Raw genomic sequence first — 6,365 nt, 5'->3', positions numbered from 1 at the left:
GAGAGAAACTTGATTCTAACCTGCCTCTGTCTTCTTGCTCACAGAAAACCCGACTGAAGTCTGAAGCTCTGGATGAGCTTTGCCTGTAAACCTGCCTGCCTGCCCAAGGAAGCCAAACCTGAAGATTTCAGTCTGGACTTCACCAACTGCTCTCAAGGGAGAGCTAGAAACTGAAGTCAAGGTCTGAAACTCACAAGCCAGAAGCTACACGCTGCTGCTGCTCTCTGCTGAACCTACAGTCTCTGGACCCAACCGGTTCCCTCCCTCACAAAGGATCTGTCAGAACCTCTTCAAGGTATATTCAGAATTAACTCACTCGACAAACCATCTGACTGCCTGGCTAATCAAACTATCCATCTCTGCAGACATTAGTGATTCCAGTCCCGGACCTGTGCCAGAACCAGTTCATGTCTTCTCTGTGAAACCTTTCAATAAACTCTGTTAAACTTTTACTCTGCTTCCAGTGGTGTTCTGCATGTGGGTTAAGTCTCTTAAGCCAATCATGACAATCAGAAAATCAGATGAAAACTTTTAATCAGTTGAAAAAAGAGATGCTTTTGGTTTAGCTGTAAACTATACAGAAAAATGACTAGCATGTATTTTTTTAAAAGCTTAAATTTACCCAGATATTTTTTTAAACAAAGTGCATAATAACTTTTTATTTATGAACTGCTACAGGTTATAAACAGTATTAAAAGACAGAAAACACCGAGAACTGAGCTCACCTGACTGGCTCCTAGTGGATCTGAAACATTGATTGCTCAGCTGAAGAAATAGTGATGGTTTCATCAGGCTGGGCCGCTGTCAAGCATATCTTTTTTTTTTTTTTTTACCTTTATTTTGCTAGGAAGTCCCTTGAGATAAAATCTCTTTTTCGAGGGAGACCTGGGAGACCATATCTGAAAGCATCAGTAGGGGATGAAAACCCACTGCATCTCAATGCAAATGCTGTCTATTTATAAGCACAGATTAGTTTAGGTCGAGGCAATCAAAAATGAGGGAAACAGCCATAAAAAAATCTCAAAGGCTAATCCAGTCCTTAAGGTGTTCAAGCTTTTATCAGACCCAACTCTCTACTTGTTAATGTCCTTCAGTCTGACAGTGCTTTGGCTTTCTGTTATTGTTAGGCTAAAGATATCTGATTTTCCAACAATTCACCAACATGTTTTATGCAAATCTAAGTCCTTTCACATTGCTTTTTGTATGAAACTGAACGATCATTCAGTGATAGAATAATTAGAGAGTAAAATGAGTCCTTAGCACTTATTGTTACAGACTACAGCTAAATTTTACCACAGAAAAGAGGAAGTAACTGCACTAAACCAAAAGCTCATAAGTTTAAGGATGGTTGTGTGTGGTAGGGGTACAGAGCTTTGGTAAAATGGAAAAGAATCTTTCCACTTTTGATGCTGAATGAATGCAGGATTTCACATTAACTACAGGGGCTTGTTGTCTTACAATGCATCACATCAGAATTCCAAAAAAAGTTAAAAAACAATTCACTGGAATTTCTTTCCAAGTTTAAAGACATTTCGCTTCCCATCCATGAAGCTTTTTCAATTCAAAATGTCAGAATCAGCGCCGAGTTTGAGGCTTTATAGAGGGACCGAAAAAAACCAAAACTTTTTTTTGCTTAAGGGCTGGTTATATTCCCGGCAGCAGTGTGACGCAGTGAGGGATCCAGGTGGAAAAAGGGTCCCAGCATTCTCGCGCACCTCGCTCTTCTAGCTGGTCCAATTCCATGAGTCGTTTTCCACAATGGTGGTCATGCAAACATAACAAGCCGGTAAGGTACCAAACAGGAAATACGCATAGTGTAGAGTGGATGTAGATTTGAATCAGAGGCCTCCTGTCTGCGGCACTGTCTGTGGTCACCTACAATTTTGGAGAGGTGCAGCAGAGTGTCTATGGCAGAGGCGGAGGCACATTTGCATTCACTATGACACACACGCAGACGTCCTGGTTTCTGAGTATAAATCAGCCTCTAGAAAAATGCAAGTTGAACTGAAGCTGCAAAGAAGAACAAATAATTACTATATATTGGCTTTCAATACAACCAGACTTCTGGAGACAAACAAACCTGTAGTTGTTGCTGATTGCTTGCTTTTATGCAGAGTTGCCACACTTCAGATCAATGCCTACAATCAAGGGGTAATTTGTGCATTCAGAAAAACATCACACAATGAAACATGAATTCCTACGTTGATCTTTATAGCGTAACCGAATCTCATCCTTTAACAGGTCCTGTCTGCAGGACATATTAGGTGACTTCATATTCGTAGCCTCTTCTGTCACAATAATAATCAACCAAACATAATCTTTAGTTTTTAACAAACTAATTAATTAATATAAATTAAGTTAGCAGAAACCCAATAATCCCAACCTAAAGAAGAGACACCAGGTTAGTGGCTGGGTGGGATCTCAATTAGTAAACCAAAATAAGGCCACTAATCGAAGGAGGATGCTGAACACTGATTCCAGAACCGCTCTCAGAGTACTGCTTGGTTCAGCTGCAATGTCACTGCAGGCTTGTGCCACTTCGATGGAGAGTGAGCTGCTCACAAGTACAGAGTGGGACAGAGGGATTATCAGGAAGTCACTTAGAGGTAGGCTCTCCCTTCTGGAGTCCCAGGGGAAACACAAAACTTGTTGGTTAAGGGACAGAACCAGAGTCAAGAACTGAGAGGATGGAAACAAAAGTAGACATCCAGGTCGGTGTGCAGAAATCAGAAAGCTAGGATATTGTGAAGTTTCTCAGTCGTCCGGGTCATGTTTTATTTTAGTCAACGTAAAGTTTTCTAGAAGAAGTTTTGCCTCTCATCTAAGAGGGTCATCAGTTCAAGTAAGCTAAGAGCAGTCCGACAACGGAAAGGCGTGGAATCCATGAGGCAAAAGCACGGTCAGGATTAGAAAATCAGGAATGGAAGTACCACTAGACATCTACTTGCTGCGAGGCTTTCAAATGACCAGGCAAGAGTTACTGGTTTTAAGTCTGGTTAAATGAGCAGTGGAGCAGGTGGTAAGCATGGTCACTGATGAGAAGGGGCGAAGCTACACAGGTGAAGAGAATGAGTGATAAAGATGCCAGATGCATAGACGAATTTAAACAAACCTTGCCAGAATCATGACACCCTCATCCCAATGAGTTATGTTGGTAGGTTAGACCCTCGTAAGGGTTAAAGAACAGTAGCTTTTTTAGGTATTACAAAATCATTTTTTTAGGTGAGTTTGAGGTGGCCAGTTAACAGGTAAATAAAGTCTGAGGCAACGTGCATTAAAACCTATGTCCTCTTGCCTTCCTGTACTAAAGACCAATCATAAAAATTAACAAAATAACAGCACATAATGTACTATGAGTATATTTCTGTACATGCTTTAATGCTGGATGGTTAAGGATGGTTTGCCTATTGTTTTGATGCTGTCAACATATTTGTGTATTTTTTCCACTAACTTTTGGGGACCATAGGGAGGTCAGTGAGTTGACCCAGAGTCCCATTGGTTTGAAAAAGTGTTCAACAAAATACTCCAGAGTTTTTGAGCAGAGAGGTCCATGGGGTTACTCTGATGTGTTAGGCCATCCCTTCGCAGAGGGAGCCCCATACATTAATGTTTGATTCTCCTAGCTGTTCCAGACTGTCTGAAGGGGGATTTATCTGATAAAACTCGACCTCTAAAAGAGCTTCTGCTTCACTGTGCAAACAACAGTCAAACCTGCCTGTTGCAATACCAGAATAAGCTCTGCACCGGAGGCAAAACAAACCCCTTCAGGGAATACATTTGATAAATAGTGGACTTTTGGGCCATTAGTTTCCTCTTACAGCATCTGAGCCTTTCTACTTGGATCTTCTGACGGATCTATGAATGGTTTGCTGGGATGTGATCAAACCAACTGCAATATGGTTGCCTTTGAAGCCCCTTTTGATTCAAAACCATGATAGCATTCTTCCTTGGAGGCAATGAATGCTGAAAGACGGATGTTTTAAAGATCCACTTCTTTTTAAAATAACCGTTTTGTTCCTTTAATTCAGTCTGAAAGGCAAGGTGATACTCTGACCCTGTCCTTGTCAACGCTTCACTCTCAGCTAATTAAATTGAGGCACGTAGCCATTTTGTGATGGGGCTGACAGATGGCGCACATTTATGACAAGGTTAATTTAACCTGACTTTTAAAACAATCACCCACATTTTTATCTCATCAATCTTAATAGCAACTGAGACTCAATGCAAATGCCACTATAAAAAGCTGAAACTGCAAAGATGTCAGCAGATCCTCTGCTCTGAGGTTATACTGCGGGTTTAACTAGGACTCTATTAGAGCATGTGCCATTAAACATCCCATATTTCTCTATCAAAGCGCAGACAGGTTGCAGTTGGTTTCTCTTTCTGCCTAGCAGTTTATTCTTTTTTATAAACTGAAGCATGTTCCTCAATTGAAACTTGATCCAATTTACATTTTTTTTCTTTTCATGGCTTTATTTTAAATAAACAGCTAGGTTTTCAATATTTTCCAAACAGTTATCTACCTATACATACAACACATTAAAGGTTAGCTCATTTTCTGCAAACATGTATAAGACAAGCAATTATAATTTTTCATTTAAGATCTGCTTTGTTAACAAAAAGAAAAACAAATACTCTATGAGATACTGGAAGGGTTTTACCTGCATGAGCATTCTATTAATAGAATCCTTAACAACAACAACAGAAAAATCAGTTCGCTTTTAAGATTTTAATAACTATATCATTCCAATGGATTTCAGTTTCATTTCATTTCATTTTTTTTTGTTGTTTAAATGCAGTAATTCCAGGATTTCCGGCTTTAGGCGTTGTGTAATACCAGATCTGGGTGTATTATTAATGCTCAGTGTTGGCAAACAAGCTTTAAAGCACACTCCGCTTTCTGTTATTATTCACACAGCCTGATTCTCTGTACGAGCTGCATAGATGAACTGCTGCGACTCACTTCCCACAGGCTAAAGCCTGCAGGGTATCTGGTAGCCTATATATACTCTCTGCATTTGTCTGTTGAAACATTTATAAGGAATAAAGATATGCACTCCATCCAGACCTCTCCACTGCATTTTCCTAATTTGCTGGGTGAGATATAAGCATCTTGAAATAACACCTTTCTAAGGAAGCTTCTGGTTAATCACTCTCTTTTTAAGGAAATTTTGACATTTTTAGGTGACCACTTGTTTGGCCAAACACCTTCTTGAGATGATAATTATGTTTGAAGGATTCTGAGGATTTCAGAGTACATAATACTGATTTTAGTGTGAAGTACTGTGGTGGTAATATCATGCTAAGGGTCTTTCTTTAATCTTAATCCAAAATAACATAAAATCAGCATGAAAGATTTGCTAAAGCCATGGACTCTCCTGCTTCTGTATAGTGCCTTGGAAGGACAGGTGCTGTTAATTGGTGCTTTACAAATAAACTTAATTGTGTTGTATTTGATAGAGCTTATTTATACAGCCATAATTTACAACATATATCATCAAATGGTTATTTATAAAGATGTTTTCATTAAATCATACAATCAGATTTGTTAAAAGTTTTCTATCTAAGGAAATCCAGCTCATCCTCCTGGATTAGGATATTGCAACAATAGTCATTTACTTGCATTGTGTTGTTGACTCAACTAAAACCCCTTATACTTAGCATGAATGCAGCACAAGTGTAGATGAAAAACTGCCTTTTAACAGGTGGAAACCTCCATAAAAGCAGGCTCAGTGTGTGCTGGCTGTAGGTTTGAGAAGACAGAAGCAGAGATACAAGCACTGATTTTATAAATGATTTTTATGAAAGAAAAGGTAACTGTAAACTAGCTCCATTTAAGGCTCTGTCTAGGAAAGAAACAATTTAGCAGACAAACTCTGTGCCATACCTTTTAATGCCAAAAGGGATGAAAGTGAGCACTTACAGTTAGTCACAATAAAAGCTGAGACCATAGCTATTTATGTCCAGGAGAAATACAGGACTACATACTGAAATAACAGGCCCAAATGTATCAGGGTGATGACAGAATCCATCCATCCATCCATCCATCCATCCATCCATCCATCCATCCATCCATCCATCCATCCATCCATCCATCCATCCATCCATCCATCCATCCATCCATCATCCATCCATCCAAAGGTGGTGTAGACCCTGAACAGGAAGTCAGTCCATCATAAGCCACGCCCCCATTATGGAGCTATTTTTTAATTTTTTCTGCTCTAAACCAGTTAAACAAACTGTACCAGTTCTGCTAAGAAACGTGTTTATATTATCCAGCTTGAATGAAGTTCTTGGCCATCAAAAATTATGTACGTTCTGTACAACATAAATAAGGACATTTTACAAAGCAACAGACAGTTTTG

Source organism: Cyprinodon tularosa, unplaced genomic scaffold (assembly GCF_016077235.1).
Source record: "Cyprinodon tularosa strain WSP-4 unplaced genomic scaffold, ASM1607723v1 ctg981, whole genome shotgun sequence".
Classification (NCBI taxonomy): Eukaryota; Metazoa; Chordata; class Actinopteri; order Cyprinodontiformes; family Cyprinodontidae; genus Cyprinodon; species Cyprinodon tularosa.
The sequence above is the reverse complement of the archived record's forward strand: the minus strand, read 5'-3'. Positions refer to the sequence as shown.